The following is a 16902-nucleotide window of genomic DNA, read 5'->3' on the forward strand; positions in this document are numbered from 1 at the left end:
ACTTCGAACAACTCATGTTGTGGCTCCACAGGTCATGTGGCGAATATAAAGTGATATCTTAAGGTTTTTAACATGGCTGTCAATCAGCGAATGTTGTATAATACAAAATTCTGAAAAACACAGCGACTGAGGGCTGTGTTTCAAAAAATTTTGTAAAGTGATATCGTTTAGTAAATCGAAATAACTTGAAATTAGACACTGTCCATGGGGAACACGATCTATTATGCAGAAATTTCTTGCTGAAATTGTCTCGGTCGTTCCCTTTCACAGTAGGATGGAACCTTTGTACGCCACCAAGCCACGTTCTCATCACATCTTATGCTTTATATGTTGCTCAACGCAGCAGGCACTACAGTTACTTGTTGTCTCCGCTGGAGTGTGGCATCCAGATGATGCTGATGTAGCGGCTGGTCGGGTAGTACCAGGCAGCCGACTCTGGCGGACACGAGCTGCGCCAGTCAGTTCAGCTAGGGAAGAAGAGGAACAAGACCGTTTACGCCAATTTGAATCTTTAAAACATTGCTTTTCGGAATGGCAACCAGTCATTTGCTTCTACTTAGTCTATCGATGCAGGAACTTAAAGTCTGGAGTATTGAGTTTCGTTTGGAAGTAAATAATATTACATTTTTATTGCATACTTCGATACAATTGATGATATCGTGTATATTGTAGGCTGTGACAATGTCTAGCACAAGTAATAACATGAACTGCCACAATGGTCCGTTCGAGTTATATCGGACAAAGCAATTTCAGGTTGTACAGGAGAAAACAGATACCATAAATGCGGAGAATTTTTATGGCTTTCTGTTTAAAAGAAATATATGGAGAAATCAAGTCATAAATGGGTTGAAAATAATATGAGGGAAGGAGCAGAAAATGCCAGACTTCTTGAAATGACAGTCAGCATAGCGAGTGAGAAATATTCGTTTCTAGGAAGGACAGCCTTAGACCAAAGTGTGAAAATCACTAGATGCCCATGAAACCGGTTTTAGGAAATAACAACATTTTTTCCCGAGTACATTCAGTGCTGAACAGAATACAATATTGTACAATCAATAAAATTTTCGAAGAAGACTCTATTCAATAGCTCATTTATGAGGGTTGGGCACATGAGTATCTTGCTCAACAGTCTTTACAACATGTGCGGTAAATATTTTTCTAAAGGTCAGTGTAATACTTTGATTTAGGCCTATTCTGTTCAAAACATGTGCGGTAAATATTTTTCTAAAGGTCAGTGTAATACTTTGATTTAGGCCTATTCTGTTCAAAACCTTAACTTATTAATCTTATTATGAACTTTTGCTTGTTTGAGTCAACTTTCTCCCGTCATGGAGATTTATTATCAAGACGTGTAACTTTAGTTTAGTTTACTGTCAGTAACCATTTATGGAACAATTAAAACTTTTTTGTAACAAGAATGATATTTTCACCCTTTACAATTTAATGTCTGATATATACTGTTGAGAGTGCAATTTCAATGATTTTTATCCGTGATTTACGTAAAATAATTTAAAAGATTAAAAGCTTTTTTGCCATTGCTATTGTGTGCCCAGATGTCTTCAGTTATTTTTCAGTTTCATAAAAACCAACTAATAATAGTCTAACATTCTGAGAGTGTTGATCGAGGGTGAGAAACTGAAAAATTACCATGTGAGTGTTATTTAATGGTGAGAAATTGATAATTTAAAAGATTGTTTTAAAACGGAATTTGTAATAAAATACCTAGCCACGAGTGGACGTTCGCGTGAAGTTTTCTCGGCATAGCAACTGATGTGGAAAAATATCGTATTTCTTTATTTGATGGAGAAAAAGTCAAAAATTGGAAATTCAGGATGGAAACGCTTCTCGAGGAACTGGAACTTTTACTGTTTGTGCAAGCGAATTGTCTCACAAAGGTGAAATTTGTGGACGGAGAGGCAGACGCGCAGCGTGCCGAAAAGAAATTGGCTTAACAAGTTCGGAATTGTAAGTGTCATCTTATTCAACGCATCACCATCTGTCACTTGGAATATGCGAAAGATAAGGTAACCTCTTTCTATTTATGCACGTCTATGTGCAATACGATTGAGAGGAAACGAGTTGCTAGTCAACTTCCGTTGAGAAAACAGTTGTTAAATGCAACAAATGATATGCTAGCTAATCACTTTCTTAAGTTTGATAAATTGATTCAATAATTACGTTCGACTGGAGCTACTGTCGAAGAAGCCGACAACGTACGCCAACTATTTTTAACGATGGTTGCAGAATTCAGCGTAGTGTTCAATGCAATCGAAACGCTCTCAATGAAAGACTTGATGCTGAGCTTCGTGAAAAACAGATTACTGAATGAAGAGTCGAAGCAGAAGAGACTCTTCGGGAAAAAGAATAATGAAGATACACCCCGTCCTACAGCTTCTCAGACCCAACGGTATCAGAAAAGAGGTTCGGCAGATGCCAGTAAAACAAGAAATCAGCAAGGAACTTCTGAGAACTTATTCAACTTTATTTGTCATCGTTGTGGAAAGCCTGGTCCCAAAAAGGCTAACTGCAGATATAAGTTACCGAATAAGATCGGAGGAACCAGCAATTCAGTGGTCATCCCTAACGTCACAGGGGAAAATGCTTTTTGTTTTGCAGCATCGAGTGAAGTTCAGTCAGCGAACAACGTAAATTGAATCTTGGACTCTGAAGCAACGAAACACTTGATCAACAGTAAGTACAACCAATTAAAGTAGCTAAGTCAGACATTTTTCTTGAGGCTAAAGTAAAAGGAGAAATGAAAGTCACTAGTGTTGCAAAGGGAAAGGAAATTCAGGTAACGATCAAATATGTTTTATCTGTGCCTAATCTTAATTATAATTTGTTTTCAGTTAGAAAACTGAAAATGAATGGTTTTAGTATCTCGTTTGAAAAAGATTAAGGTTTAATTAAAATGGGGAAAGAAATCATTCCATTACAAATAGGAATAGATCTCAAGTATATATTTTAACTTTTTTGAAACATGTAACCTTATCATCTGCTTCGACTCAAACTAATGCGGAACTCTGGCACCGCAGATTAGGCCATTTGAGTTACGATAGGTTTCAACGCCTTCAGCCACGAGGTGGCGATATGGAACTGGACACGGAACGATGTTCAGATTGCGTCGAACCAAAACGATCACACCTGCCACACAATCACACTAGAAAACGTGCGACCAGACCTCTTGAGTTGATCCACAGTGACCTGTGTGTGCCCACCTCGCCAAATCGTTCGACAGTAAGAAGTATGTGCTCGCGTTCGTCGACGCTTTTACGCGTTTCACAGTGGCACTGGAATCGAAGTCGGAGGTAACTCGCTATCTGAAGACGTTTCACGCCATGGCTGCAGCTCATTTCAACTTCAAGATCAGCCGACTGCGGTGTGACAATGGTCGTGAATACATGTCCAACGAGTTGAAGAACAAGGAATACAGTCTGACTTTACAATCAGATACACTCCTCGACAAAATGGTGCTTCGTAGCGAACGAACAGAACTCTTATTGAGAAAGCTCGCTGTTTGATACTTCAGTGTAAATTAAGTAAGACGTTTTGATCAGAATTTCGTACTGCTGTATATCTACTAAACAGAAGTCCTACTGCGGCTTGGAAGGGAAAGGTTCCTGCAGCTTTATGGTTCAACAGAAACCTAACTTGAGTAACCTGATAGTATTTGGATGTATTGCGTATCTACTGGTACCAAAGGAATTGAAAACGGGGAAGACTGACAGCAAATCTTTGCATTGCTACCTCACTGGCTTCTGTCCTAACGACTACGGACTCTGGTGTCCAGAGCAGGAAAAACAGTCAGAGGAAGGAACATTGTTTTCTGCGAAGGAAGATTTCACTATGAACATATACCAGTTGATGACTGGATTCCGGAATCTGCACAGGAATCATCAGAGAAGGGACACAGAGACGATAACGGAGGTGAACTCACGGAAGACGATGTAAAATGAAAGAATTTCCGTACCAGAACTGACCAGTGACGAAGAGAAAGCTGAAGGTGAACGTGAAACTTCCTGGAAGATTAAAACTGTGTGCCAGACCGAGACTCGAACTCGGGACCTTTGCCTGAAAGGCAAAGTGCTCTACCAACTGAGCTACCCAAGCACGACTCACGTGCTGTCTGCCAGGAAGATTGATATCAGCGCACACTCCTCTGCAGAGTGAAAATCTCTTTCTGGAAGCATCCCCCAGGCTGTGGCTAAGCCATGTCTCCGCAAAATCCTTTCTTTCAGAAGTGCTAGTTCTGCAAGGGTCGCAGGAGAGCTTCTGTAAGGTTTGAGAGGCAGGAAACGAGGTACAGTCAGAAGTAAAGCTGTGAGGACGGGGCCTGAGTCGTGCTTGGGTAGCTCAGTTGGCAGAGCACTTGCCCGCAAAAAAGCGAAGGTCTCGAGTTCGAGTCTCGGTCCGGCGCAGAGTTTTAATCTGCCAGGAAGTTTCATATCAGCGTACACTCTGCTGCAGAGTGAAAATCTCATTCTCAAAGTGAACCTGTTCCAAATTATACCAGGATGAAGAACCCTCCCAAATACCTAGATGATTATGCTGTTCTTACACTGAATGCTGAATCTTTTGTCGATGATGTACCGAAAACCTACAAGGAGATTGTAACTCGCGAAGATAAGGAATATTGAATGAAATTGACTCTATAAAAGAAAACAACACTTGGGTTTTTCTTAAATTACCTCCTGCAAGGAAGGGCATCGGCAGAAAGTGGGTATTCAGATTGAAGGACAAGAATGGAAATATCACAAATCACAATCCTAGACTTGTGGGTAAAGGATGTTCACATACAAATGGATCTGACTACGAGGAAACACGTGCACCAGTGGCTCAACTTGCTACTATTAGAGTAATGCTAGTTACTGCAATCCAACAAGAAGTGATTCTGGAACAATTAGTAGTTGCCAATGCTTTTCTTCGTATATTTCTTCAGAAGGAAATATACGTGAATACTCCTGAAGGAAATTTGTGGTAAGGTCTTATGGGACCAAAGTGCTGAGGTCATCAGTACTGGAACAAGGGGGATTCTACCACAAAGTACCATTATCCAAGATGGCGGCCATGAAGTCATCAACTGACGTCAGTTGATGACATCATCCAAGATGGCGTCCATGATGTCAGTTGTTGACATCATCCAAGATGGCGGTCGTGATGTCACCCAACCCCAAGGGTGATTCTACCCCAAAGTACCATTACCCAAGATGGCGAGAAAGTGCCACGCCCCTCTGCCACACCCCCCCTCGTGGGAAGTTCAAATTCCAACAGGATAATGTATGACACCTCTACTATCCTAAGAAAATCACTGTAAGATAGGTCACTTGGGCTACCTCCACTAACCTAAGTCACCCTACTGCCACCTCTTTCTAGTAATGGCAAAGAAATGTCAATTCGCATATCTCTACTAAGCTAAGAAAATGGCTTGAAAGAAAGGACACTTGGATTAACCTAAGTCACCCAACCTCCACCTCCTCCTAGGGATTCGTGGGAAACGGACTCGACCAGTGCTGGGCTGGTGGAGAGAGGAAGGAGTGTACTTTATTTATTTTGGAACAATTTATTAAGGGATGGGGTATAGTTATTACACTGATACAAAGCACACTCTGACACGCTTGGGGTCACGTCACGCAGCCTAAACACATGCGAACCACTAAAAGACCCTGCAAACATGCCTGCTATTTGTCAACTGTCGAAATCGTGCACCATTCTTTATTTAAACAATTAGAGGCAGCATCACCATCCAGCGTATTCGCCATAAGGTCCAGAGCTCAACTGACCTAGTACACAGTACCACTGCCAGATGGTACTGTTGTCTGTTCCGTGACGTAATCCGAGATGGCAGCCATGATGTCAGCTGATGACACAAGTACTATTATCCAAGATGGCAGCAAACAGTGTGTTCATCACGAGGTCAGAAACTAGTACACAGTACTACCACCAGAGAGCGCTGTCGTCCGTTCGGTGATGTAATCCGAGATGGTGGGGGGAAATGGCGGGAAAACGACTCTGCCTGTACTGGACATAAGTTTTTATTTTGCAGGCAGTGTCTCCAACACGAGATCTAGATTCCAACTGATCTAGTACACAATACTGCCACGAGAGGGTGCTGTCATCCCTCCTGTGATGTGATCAAAAATGGTTCAAATGGCTCTGAGCACTATGGGACTCAACTGCTACGGTCATTAGTCCCCTAGAACTTAGAACTACTTAAACCTAACTAACCTAACGACATCACACACATCCACGCCCGAGGGAGGATTCGAACCTGCGACCGTAGCAGTCGCACGGTTCCGGACTGCGCGCCTAGAACCGCGAGACCACCGCAGCCGGCTGTGACGAGATCCAATACGGTGGTCTGGAGGAGGGAAATGGCGTGAAAATGACTCAGCCTGTGCTGGGCTGCTGGGCAGAGTAAGGAAGGAGTGTACTTTATTTATTTTGGAACAATTTATTCAAGGATGGCTTGTATTTATTACACTCATGTGCAGACTGAAATCAACTAATAAAATGTCCACATAGCTCTGCCTACAGACCTGCTTGCAAAATAATACAACAGACAAGCAAACAACATACACAGACACAGTCCGCCACCCCCTATCCAGTATATCAAACAGGAGGCTACCTGAAGCCCCGCAAAGTGACACGACCGTCAGCTGTCACTTGATACCTGATAACTTCCATTCGAAACACATGTTCACCTAGGCACCTTTGCTGACGCACCTGGGCACGAGTGCAGACGCTCCAGGGGCGCGCACATCGTCACAGCCGCAAGCCGCCGCCGGACGCAGGTGAAAGTTGTTTCTATTTTCGAGTAGACAGTCAGTGTTATACTGCAGTAACAGAACTCCGAGGCACACTCACGCTGGTCTCATATGTGAGACGGCTCTGGGAAGCACATGTCCTTATCGTTGATGACAGAAAAGCACAGGGCGCATTGTTCCTAGTGCGACATGAGAGACACATCTAACCCTGCTTAACCGCCCAGTGTGACAGACGCAACCCCACGAAGTGCGTGCGCATAGCTACAAACCTCCGCAAGGTCATCTAAGAAGGTTCTCAATCTTATACTGATGTCACATAACTATGTAAAAAATAAGAACCGAGTCACCCTCTCGGAAATTGTATAGTGTCCGAGGAATAGTTAACATTCGCTGTCTTGATGTCTTAGGAAATTCTTGCCCCAACAGAACCTGTTTACGAAAATAGAATAACGTCGAATGCAGTCTTTCTCGCAGACCTAAATTGGTACCCAGTCCATCTGCTGTGTAGAGGCACCTATATCCCAGCGCAAAGGATGTGAATAAATCGAGCATTACGATTGGTTCTTATCGAATTTACCTGCCGAATTACTGTTGCCGCTGGTATCAAAGCACCGTCTGCCTTTTTTCCTTCTGCAGACGAGACTTTCAGCAGTTATTTTACACAGATCGCCATTTGCACTGGCAATTAAATCTTGCAAACTACCATACATATCGTCAAATATGGAAAGACTTACTAATTTACACTGCTCTCCCACTGAGGACAGGAGGTCGACTATTAGAATGTGAAACCAACCTGCGATCGATCAATATATCACCGTGTACCCTACATAATGTCAAAGATGGAAAAACTCCTGCTCAATTACACTGCTGTCCCACTGAGGACAGTAGCTTGAATATTAGTGTGTGAAACCGATCTCGAACCCAGCAATATGTCACCGCATAGCGCATTGATGTAGTAAACATACAATTCGTATCCTGTACCAAACAAAATCATCCGTTTTACATCATTTGTACATATACCGTGAAGACGGACAGTACTGTATATACTCCTAACAGCACTAGATATTTTCCCGCAGCCGACGATCACAAGTCATCCATCCCCAGCGCTTGACCAGAGCACACTCGGCGGACCGAAGTCGCTCTCAGAGACGTTCTACAAATTCGGGCTCATACCCCCTCGGCACAAACTAGTTACTGTTTCTGGTCTGAACCTGCTTCCTTGCTTGTTCGCTTTTCTTCACACATCTGCAGACTCGGGGATTACAAGAACAAACGTATTTTCGCATGAATCGCCACAATATTATGGCCATTTTCGCGGTACTTCTCAATATAAAACACTAGGCAGTATCCTACAGATCGCTCGCGCAACGTAATTCCCAAGACATAGACTGGAAAGTATTTCTCTACAAACCCGAAACTTTAGCTAGGTAGAGCGTGCTCTAAACCACTGACCACTAGAAACTTGTCACGTATGAAAAGACATTTACTCGACAACTTTAAACAAATAGAGGAAATTGATATTTCCACTCTCGAATACCGATGTCGATGATGTAGTAGATTCCAAATCATCCCTATAATTTACAAGGTTAACTAAAGTGTTCCTCAGGTCTGGAGAACCGGCAAACATGTCTTCCACACACCTCAATCGATCTTCTCTCAACTAAATAAAGGTGCAAAATGTGCAGAAGCAGTCAACCGAACAAATTACATTGGAGGGAATAACGATCCAGCGCAAACGCACCTCTGTATTTAATCTTCTCAAATTTCCACACAATCACGAAAGCTATCCAACAGATACTAAGTAATAGTTCGCTATTCAGTCTTCTAGAGGACAACATGGTTAATTCATCTACATTCCTACACTCCAACAGGCATCTCCAGTCTGACAGCTCCTGCAGTTAACAGGAAACGTGAATCACCCACGCACAGGTCACTGGAGCTGCAGGCTGAACATGCACAGGTAGAATGTTTATCCTAAGAAATGGGTCACATATATATTTTACCCCTGTACTTACAACTAAATGTTACAATCGCAGTCTCAGTTGAATGACATTCGACAATGAGTGAAGTATCAAAGATACATTCTGTTGACGTCTGTGGCTCTCGAAATTGAAATATCGGTACCACTCTTATGATTTGACATACTTTTCCCATACTATCACAGGATTCAATCTCAAATCCATACCTTCCTTACGGCTGGACATAGTCATTTCCTTTGGACAAACACATACTTTATAAGCCTGATGCTCAACGCGAACCTATCATGCACCCCCTACTACTAAGTGTAATACTTCGCCAATAACTGATCGCTGGCGATACTAAATAATACGGAGAGAAAATCAACCATGGGTGGACATGTCTCATAAGTTTTTCTTGCGAGTGCCACCACTGTGTCCTAGAAAGAGAGACATAATCGGCCAGATGTTAAAAAAAAACTGGATCCCAACAACTACAGTATGTTATTGTCACAAGCGGTCATGCACACAAGTTTCCATGTTAAAAGCTATACTGTCTTTATAAATCGAGGTACAACATTACCTCTGAATGATATAGTTTTTCTATCCAGACAAATACCAAGACGGTGATCACTGGAGTGTATATTATCAGACCAACGGCGCACTTACACGTATCCCAGAGCGCAACCTCGTGATAAAATCGCTGAATTTTGAAAGTCATTCAGCTAAGGAACGTGGTATGAAACCGGTATTTGCGACGCCCTAACGCCGTTAGATATTTATCCAGTATGTGTAACATATTCTGTCTCGGTACCATGTCAGAAGTTCGGTTATATATCCACTGAGTTATAGGCGATGACTGATCGAGAGGGATCACAAACACTAGTAAATGGTATGCTTATTGAGGTCATAAGAAATGTACACCAGCTTTTCAGATCTCTAGTGTTACGCTATCCGCTATAAATGCTGTCTGTGATTTGGAATCGTCCTCCCATTCAGCCACATACCTGCGCTGGATCACAGCCAGAAGTGAATCATATTTCTGGCTGAGCCGTGGTAAAATTTGCTATTTTGAAGAGCACGCCGCAGCACGTAATGTGAAGCAGTCGCCCTCCGTTTCTGGCGGTGGCGCCGCTGTGGCAGTCGCAGCTTTGGTGTCTCCCTCTGGTGGAAAATGGGAAAGGTTGCCTGTTCAAGTGCATTTAAGGGGCGCTATCAGCGCGCCACTGGTAGTCGGTCAGTCGGAGTGACGGGGCTCAGTCTTGCGTCACCAGTTGCTGGTCTGTTTCTCGTTCGCATTTCTGCAGCAGTTAGTGTCTGTCTGTCGTCGGAGCGCTAGTATGTCTGTCGTTTGGATCAAACGCTCGGGGCTGAGTTCCTGCATCTGAGTCTGCGCGTTAGACCGCCAGTCTGCTCGAGTTGCTCGGGCAACGGTCATTGGCGGTCGGATTGATCGGTTGGTCGGTTGCGCACTGAGACACGAGATGACTTGTCCGCCTCGAGCGCCGGGGCGTGTGAGGTCGCCACGTGAGTCCAGTGGGCCGCGCCGTATAGAAAGGGGTAGTGGCTTCACGGCCGACACGAGAGCAGCAGGAGTCAACGCACGACATCGGGCTGACCGGGACGAGCTGCGACGCCGTGAGGCGGGAGATCGGCGCGCCTTCCTGCGTACGTTGAAGCGGCTGGCAGCGGACGGTTCGGGAGAGCGTTGGGGGTGCTGCGCCAGGTCCTCGCCAGAAATCGCAGTTTATTAGAAGTTAAGTGATTGGTGATATGTTGTTTCATTTACTTGTTAAATTCTACTTATTTTCTTGGTGAGTCACCAGCCGCTTTCTTTTGGGGTCGTCCCACAATTCTTCTCCGTTTGCCCACCCGCGGGAAGGTGGTTATTTATGAATTGGGTGGTCCGTTTTTCTCTTGTGGATTAGGGGCGGGTTAGAGCAACCTGCGATTCAGGTTGTTCAGTAACCCCCCTGTCAATCTGCCATACGTTAATAGCTGCCTCTGTCATGTTTGTTGGATTCGGTGTTAACGAATTTATTGCTTAAGCTGTAAAGGCCGGATTCCTGAAATATGTTTTCATCTTGCCTATCATCTTGAGAGGCGGTATATGTGTAATGTAGAGCATGTTTGTACATTTTATGTAAGGCTGCATTTCATGGGTTGTTATTTAAATGGTCGTTTTAGTATATAAAGTTGCCACCCTTCCACTGTAAGAGTTTTCTTTTAAAAACAAGTTGCACTTCCGGTGGCAAGTAATTTTTTTTTTTTTTTAATGTGAGTGTTTTGTACCGTTTCCATCCGTCCTACACGGTGCATAGTTTATGTGTTTGTGTGAGTTGTTAAGAGTTTTAGTTTAAAGTAATCTGGTGTGTTGCAGATTTGCGCCAGTGTAGTCTTTCAGAGGTTGTTGTGAGCGGTCGTGACTACGGCCGTGTTAAAATGGAGCGGCAAGGTTCTCAGCCTGAAAGCTCATACTGTAAAAAAAATATTGTTATTTCTTCCTCTGAATAAATTGTAACTTGATATTTAGAGAGTGCTTTCTGATTATAATTTTTAAATCTGTTTAAAAAAAAGGAAAGGGTTTTTAGGAATAAAATTTCCATTTATTGAAAGAAATTTGCTTTCATCAGTTACCCACTGGCAACTACTTCCACGCTCACATAGTGTGATTATATGTGTTAAGGTTCTTGATGAATCGCTAGTAAATAAAGTATATCCTTTAAGAAAAGAGTTTGAATGTAAATCGACGGTTCACTGGCACTTCATAACGAGTCACCTCTCTGGAACCTGTCTGCTATAATAAAATTACAACCTGGGTTTAGTCAGTCCCTACGCAGCATGCAACTGCTCCCATTTCTACAGCTTTGTGCATGTGATCGTTCCATTGTAAGTTGGAACTGAGCAGAAGTCGGAGAAAACCATATCCACCACCTTCTGCGCAGTCTATTGTAACAGTGCAGATGGTTTTCCACAAGATCATTATGGTTTTGCACCCTCTTATTTCCTAGAAAGTTTGTGGCCGCTAGAATAAATACGAACTTTTCATCAACTGTGAAGATAGTGTTGAAATGCTCATCTTCCTACAGTTTGAAAACTGGGAAAGCACAAAAATCCCCTCTTTCATTTTCTCAAAACTAATACGTAGAATTTTCTCATGCAAATAGAGAAGTGCTCCTCCATTTTTGTCCATGGCCTTATGGAAGTGTCTTAATGGGCTCAATTTTACATATAGAACAGGGAGAATTATGTTCTTGAATTCGACAAGTGCTTCGCGTATAACACAGATCTTCATTCCAGTGATTGACGCTTATGCCTATCTTTCTTTTTATAATGAAGGGCTTTGGCGCGGATATCCAATAGGACAGGAAGCAACAGAATTTGGTGCAGCCGTTTTGTGTCGCTTACGACTTCTACATCCAATGAAACCTGTCATTTAAACTTGTCACGGTTCAATAGCAATAACAATTGTTTCATGTTATCATATGTTTCTGTCATGTAAGGTGCATACCCAATCGGAATCTATGGTAACACGTTGCCATTATGCAATAGCACACACTTGAGACTTACTTTGCAGAAGTCAATGAACAACGTCCGCTGATCACTTTTATAGTCAATGCCCATAGCTGCCATTGGTCCCTGTACGTCACTACAAAAAATCCAAGTTTCTTTAGTTTCGAAAAATGGAGGGAATGGCAAACGGCGGTTACGCAACGCGGTCACAATTACCGTCTTGTCAAGATAATTCCATTGTTGTAGTCTTGACGCCAGCAGTTCATCTTTACCTTTCGGCAATCCCAGATCTCTCACTAGGTCATTAAGTTCGCACTGTGTTATTTTGTGAATCTCTGTCCCCTCATCGTTACACAAAAAATTGGGTTTTTGCAAGTGACGTTGCAGCACTAGTTTCGTTACCGTCCTCGTCACTACCGCAGTCACGTGGGACAGGAGCGGGATACCAGTGACCGTGAGTCACTGGTCGCGCGGCCACGGTGTGTCAAGAAATGCCGTGTGTTGGCGGAATTGTCACACCAAAGTGACAATCATTCACACGGTTTGATGTTCCTCGCCAGACCATGGGTATAGCAAAGCCCGTGGAAGACACAAGATATGCAACATACGTGAGGAGCCAGGGCTTTACCTTGTCCCCGACTTCACGGCCAAAGTACAATCTCTACGCCTTCCTAATATATGGCATTATTGGCCTCCTTTGCGATTTGAGTGTAGCCTGTCCGTAAATGTAGCAAGATTGTTCAGCTCTGTCTACGCATTTGCGAGGCATATTGAATCACAAGAATTACAATGACCACCCCAGTAACTACAGTAACACGTTCTTCCATCACACGAACAGGACACAGCTTGTAACATACTGTTCCTTCCTTCATTTTCCCCTTCTCCCTGTTGCTACGAGCGCAGGCTAAAATGGCAACAAAATACACACAGCTATTGTTGCCTGAAACCCCATCGCTTTGTCTACCATCAACAGGTTTTCGAACCCTATATCGGAAGGGATTGATAATGAATGTTAATAAAATATAATTACAGTTAAATGCATCACCCTTTCACTTGGAAACGAGAGCTAATTCAATTCGTCTTCGTAGTCAGCGCCGTCGAAGCAGTTATCAATTTTTTTTTCATCCAGTTAGATTTTCACTGTTGGCTAGTGCAAGCGAACCACAGAAGTTTAATGTTTTATCAGTCGCTAATATGGTTCATTCTAACCATACATGCCAAAATACCCTTACGTTAATAGGAGAAGAAATGAAAAATAACATTGCTCACTTCCTTACAGAATCAGGTGTAAACATTAGTATCGTGATGGGCGAAAGTAAGATTTCCAAAACGACCTGCTTACTAATATATGTACATTTGTCCTTTGAGGGAGTTGCTTGCAATTATTTTTTCGATATTGCTCAATTACAAAATGGGACAGGAAAAGGTATTTTCAGTACACAGTTAGCAGCTCTTGAAAAGTACAACTTTAAATACAATGTACTAAAAACCATCTTACAGGTATCGCAAGAGATGGTGCATCAAGAATGCTTTCGCCTTACAAATGGGTAGATGCTTCACTGGCTAATCATTTACATAAGAATTACTTGTCGTGCATTGTATTAACAACAAAATGGAACTTGCTGTCCGAATGATGTGGCAGATATGAACCATATACAGACCTTTTTTGGTTCCTTACATTCTCCGTTTTCTCCAAAATCTCAAAAATCAGAGACTACTAAAGCGTGTTTTATCCTCAGCTATGAGAACTAGGCCGTGTTTCTCATCGTACGTGAGCTTGCTTTGTCACTTAATGCTGTTGGAGGCCTTCTTGGAATTCACAGTTCTCTTCTCCCTCTTTTTGACAAAATGAGTTGTGATGGTTCCCGATCACTTAGTCATAGGTCTAAATTTGAAGGTTATTAAAATGTTTCACAAAATGGTTGCTTTAATGGAATTAATTGTGTTTATAAGGCCGTAGAGCTTAGAAGTTCCGCCAAGTATTATAATTCTTTATGCAAAACACAAATTCTTCGATCCTTCAAGCAAAACAAGAAATTGACGTGGCTATAAAAACTACTGAAACACAGAAAACAAATGATACCCCGCAAATTAGGATTATAGTAAAAGAGTTGGACGAAAGCGCACTTTCAAAGGAGTCATAATTAAAGAACCATGTCGCGATGAGAACCTGGATTTCTTTTCGGACGCACCCGTGTTAAACTCACACACATGGCTTTCAGACGAGCATGAACGTGTGTTGTATGGTGTCATGTCAATTCGTCGTTTATGTAAGAAGGTGGATTTTAAAATAAGTGTAAGCCCTTGTGCGCCACTAGTAAAGATTTCCGAATCCATGAAGAAAGTCCTCAGCACATTTCCACTTCTATGAAATAACTTACGAAAGCAGTCGACATTATACCAATATCTACGGCTGAATGAGAACGCGGGTTTAGTGCCATGAATGTTACACTGAATGGGCGGAGAAATCATTTACAAATTCTGACACTTTCAAATCTACTTTTTTTGTTTCAATAAAGGGACCTCCACTGAAATGCTTCGATACATCTGTCCCACATGTACTGATTCGCAATATTTGCAGGTAAATTAGTACATACCTACTTTGCTCAATTTCTGTATGGCAATGTTGGATGTAGTTAATGTGCTCTGTAGATTACTGACTGTTTTCTGTGGCACATGTATTCCTTGTTTTGCCGTAATGCTTCCTATTCTCTGGATATTTTGTTGTCAAATGTCCGTGTGTCCCATGTTTTCCTGGTGTTTTTGGTTTCTTTATCTTGTGTATCCAGTACTGTATGATCATTACTGGTGCGTTGTGCTGAAACATTGTTGTGTGTGTGTGTGTTTTTTTTTTTTTTGGTACCATTTGTCTGCAGTGTTTACTTTCTGCAGGATTTCGTGGCAGTCTAATTTATTTCTTGTGTGAAGCTTCCTTTATCCACTGGAATTCAGTTCAGTCTGTGTAGGAGGTATCTGATGCTGGCGTTGTTTGTGTGCTTTGGGATAGTTACATCTGTCGTATATTGTTAAAATTGTTGTACTGGTTGTTATAGGTTTTCTGTATATTGAGATCCGGTTTTGGTGTGATGTCTAGGAAGTTCATTTATTTTTTGGTCTGTTTCGGTTTCACGTGTGAAGTCGATATTTGGATTGAAAGTATTGATATGCCTGTGTAACTGTAGTATCTCATCGTGTGTTCATATAACAAGCAAATTATGTCATCAACATAGTGGTAACAATATATTACCTTATAAAAGTTACGGTGTATTATTTCTTCATCAATTTTGTTTTCGGTATGGTCAAGGAAGATATTAGCCAGTAAGTCACTAATGGTTGATGAGATAATTTGTTTACTACAGAAAAAGCATGACAGGATATTAAAGTTAGACGAGCCATTAATACTGCCCACCCAAACATCCTCATCACTGTTGAAATACAGACAGAGAAAAAAATACACTTCCTAGACATCACAATAACATGAAAACCACCAACACAGGTTTTCAGCATACAGAAAACCCACAACACCAGAGGTCTAACCATCCCACAACGCGCAAACAACCCAGATATCTCCTACACGAGTCTTCGTAAAGTAATATTGGTTCATTGTGTCACAAATAAAATAATGCACGCGAACAATAGAAATATACGACAGGAAAATGCAATAAATAAATTCCGTATGCAACCTGTGCACTCTGACGCCACTTGGACGAATTGTGTGTCAAATTCGCCTCTCGCTTATTCAAGCAGCTGCTCATTGATCTCACAAGTCTGAGGGCTGCTCGCTCCAGATCTTCCGACCATGGAAGAATTTTTGGCACCAAACGGAGCCCGGGATATCCTCATTAGAAGCCAACAAATCTAACTACAATACCACAGAAGTGGCAGTAGATGGTGAGGACAGTGTCTGGGCCTAACAAACTTAACTTGGCTTAATAAACAATGACTTACATTGTTAAGGAAGCAACGATGAGGAGGACAACTGGGTAGTGTGTATATAGTAAGTGGAAGAAGAGATTATCTGTGATCTAGGACACTCGGTGTGCGTCGTTATTTGGAGATGTGTCAGTGAACAGAATCGTTATCAAACATTAGCATAGCACAACGAACTGTGCGCGTACAAAAGGCGCGTATACATCGTGTTGATAACTCACCCAGTGTTAGGAGAATGAGTTTATGAACATCCATGTGTTAGTAGACAATACGTGGGGCAGGTACATTAATACAGAATGAGATTTTCACTCTGCAGTCGAGTGTGTGCTGATATAAAGCTACCTGGCAGATGAAAACTGTGTGCCGGGCCGAGACTCGAACTCGGGACCCGATTTCGAGTCTCCTTCCGGCACACAGTTTTGATCTGCCAGGAAGTTTCAGGTACATTAATTATGGAAACAGTGTTCTTACAGAAAGATAAAACGTGATCTTTTGCATCTGCTCCTGTAAAGAAGTGAACACACTGGGTAATCTCCAGCGTTTTTAAAAAGTATTAATCTATGCACTCGAATCAGATATAGTACATTTCATATGTAGTTTCATCGATGTAAAGATGGCTACCATTCAGGAATACTACATTTTTGTAGAGCATAGGATCGTGTTCGTGACGGTTTCTAATTCCATTACGTGCTTCATTTTAGCTTTCAACTTTTAGATCCCAGCCGTAAATGTTATCTGAG

The 16902-nt window shown here is 42.2% G+C and overlaps 1 protein-coding gene and 1 non-coding gene across 3 annotated transcripts in view; both read right to left on the reverse strand.

Annotated features, from left to right (window-relative positions):
* Positions 1 to 16902, reverse strand: part of LOC126237527 (phospholipid-transporting ATPase ABCA3) — a 707258-nt gene that overhangs the window by 667664 nt on the left and 22692 nt on the right. The gene's annotated exons all lie outside the window — the stretch shown is intronic.
* Positions 4038 to 4111, reverse strand: Trnae-uuc (transfer RNA glutamic acid (anticodon UUC)). Its single transcript has one exon. It is a non-coding gene; the product is annotated as a tRNA-Glu (tRNA).

Source organism: Schistocerca nitens, chromosome 2 (genome assembly GCF_023898315.1).
Source record: "Schistocerca nitens isolate TAMUIC-IGC-003100 chromosome 2, iqSchNite1.1, whole genome shotgun sequence".
Lineage (NCBI taxonomy): Eukaryota > Metazoa > Arthropoda > Insecta > Orthoptera > Acrididae > Schistocerca > Schistocerca nitens.